This window comes from Penaeus vannamei, chromosome 12 (assembly GCF_042767895.1).
Source record: "Penaeus vannamei isolate JL-2024 chromosome 12, ASM4276789v1, whole genome shotgun sequence".
Taxonomy (NCBI): domain Eukaryota; kingdom Metazoa; phylum Arthropoda; class Malacostraca; order Decapoda; family Penaeidae; genus Penaeus; species Penaeus vannamei.
Genome location: NC_091560.1, coordinates 45,378,240 through 45,380,739, shown reverse-complemented (window position 1 = coordinate 45,380,739; position 2,500 = coordinate 45,378,240). Strand labels below are relative to the sequence as shown.

The window sequence follows — 2,500 nt, the reverse complement described above, 5'->3', positions numbered from 1 at the left end:
TGAGGTGGATTATATGTAAATCTGTGATCAAGGAATGTATTCGTGTGTTTGTTTCTTTATTTGTAAAGACAGTGTTCCCGCTAGCTGTTGAGAACATCTTGAACACACACGCAATAATGAACGAATATTCCAATCCTTTCCTATTCTTTCTAATATGAACACTAGAAAAAAATAAAATGAATAAAATAATACAATAAATAAAAAATATAATAAATAAAGAAATAGATACAATAATATGACGCCTAGAAAAAAAATAAAATAAATAAAATAATACAATAAATAAAAAATATAATGAATACAAAAATAAATACAAAATTACGTAACAACACGCAGAGGAACATCCACACAGCCAATACCCGCACGGCATAACAAGTCCCATAACGGAGGTGGATAGAAGCGGTGTAAAACAGCTGGTGTTGGAATGAGGAGAGAAGCTGGTACAGAAGCCTGGGTTTCCCGTGGTCTGAGGGTCCTAAGGGAGCGATCCCAGTCTTACCTTAGGATGGTCGGCTGCGCACTTTCAGCCTCGAATATTTCTCATTTTTTCTTTATTCCCATTTTCGTTACGGTTTTTTGGTAGATATTCAACCGTATGGTGGTGTTTTTTTTTTGTTTTTTTTTTTAGTGGGGGGGGTGGAGGTGTTTAAGTCTCTCTCTTTTTCTGTATTTCTCTCTTGCTTTGTTTTTGTTTTGTTTTTTCCTTTAGCTTTTCTTAATCTTAATCCGTTTGTTTGTCTGTCTGTCTCTGTCTTTCTGTCGCTCTCCACCTTTCTCTCTCTCTCTCTCTCTCTCTATCTCTCTCTCTCTCTATCTCTATCTCTCTCTCTCTCTCTCTCTCTCTCTCTCTCTCTCTCTCTCTCTCTCTCTCTCCGTTTCTCTCTCTCTCTTTCTCTCTTTCTGTTTCTCTCTTTCCTCTCTCTCTGTCTCTCTCTCTCTCTCTCTCTCTCTCTCTCTCTCTCTCTCTCTCTCTCTCTCTCTCTCTCTCTCTCTCTCTCTCTCTCTCTCTCTCTCTCTCCGTTTTCTCTCTCTCTCTCTCTCTCTCTCTCTCTCTCTCTCTCTGTTTCTCTCTCTCTCTCTCTCTCTCTCTCTCTCTCTCTCTCTCTTCTCTCTCTCTCTCTCTCTCTCTCTCTCTCTCTCTCTCTCTCTCTCTCTCTCTCTCTCTCTCTCTCTCTCTCTCTCTCTCTCTCTCTCTCTCTCTCTCTCTCAGTATCTTCCATCTTCTCAAATTCCCTCATCCACTTATTTTTTTCCCGTCACCAACTGATCATTCACTTTTTCGCTGTTTCTGTTTTCCTCCTTCTCTCTCTCTTCGCTCTTTTCCCTCCTATATTGACTCCATCCATCTTTTTTCTGTCTCTCTTCTTCCTTTTCTCCTTTTACTTTTTACTTTCTTTTTCTTATCTTTTTGGTCTTCCTCCTTTCCTTTATCATCGTAACTATGATCATTATGTTTTTCTTTCCTCTCTCTCTCTCTCTCTCTCTCTCTCGCTCTCTCTCTCTCTCTCTCTCTCTCTCTCTCTCTCTCTCTCTCTCTCTCTCTCTCTCTCTCTCTCTCTCTCTCTCTCTCTCTCTCTCTCTCTCTCTCTCTCTCTCTCTCTCTCTTCCCTTTATCGTTACCTCTATCACTTCCTAATAATTTTAGGTCATTTTGATTTAACTTATTAGTGCTGTTATTATCTGTTATTATGACTATCATCATTCACTGTTGTCTTCCTCCTCCATCGCCTCCGTCTGTTCGTAATTCCTTATTTACTCTGCTGTTCTCTTCCTTCGCCTTTCTCCCTTTTCTTTCTCATCATCTGCCGCTCTTCCTCTCATCTTTTTCGTGGTCCTTTTACGCTTTATGAACCGCGTCCGCCTCCTCCTCCTCTCCCTCCTCCTCCTACACGGCGATCACCACTATTTCCTCCTTCTCCTCCTCCTCTTCTACCTCCACTACCACAATCTCCCTCTCCTTCTCCTATTCCTCCTCCTCCACCACAACTACCACTTCATCCACCCCCTTCCTCCTCCTCCTCTTCCTCCTCCACCACCATTATTTCCTCTTCCTCTTTCTCTTCTTCTTCTTCCTCCTCCTCCTCTTCCTCCACTACCACCATTATTTCCTCCTCCTCCTTCTCTTCTTCTGTATTCCTCCTCCTCCTCCCTCCTTCCCTCCTCCACCACCATTATTTCCTCTTCCTCTTTCTCTTCTTCTTCTTCCTCCTCCTCCTCCACCGCCACCATAACTACCACTCCCCCCCTCCACCCCTTCCTCCTCCTGCTCCTCTACTTCTCCCCCCTCCTCTTTCTATTCTTCGATTCTCACTAATCATCACAACCTTTCTCATTCCAAAAAGAAAGAAAAATGAATGAAAAACACCAACGGAAAACAAAATAGCAACGTATTCGAAAAGGCATGAAAAAAAACGTGCAACTTTTTATGACTTTATGTTGCAATTCCTTGTCATTTTCTGTTGACAGGGATGTGTCATGGCTTCCGTCTCGTCATTTAATTATG

The 2,500-nt window shown here is 42.0% G+C and overlaps 1 protein-coding gene across 2 annotated transcripts in view; it reads left to right on the top strand.

Moving 5' to 3' along the window:
* Positions 1-2,500, top strand: part of LOC113826921 (protein O-mannosyl-transferase TMTC1-like) — a 455,906-nt gene that overhangs the window by 191,890 nt on the left and 261,516 nt on the right. The window lies entirely within an intron of this gene.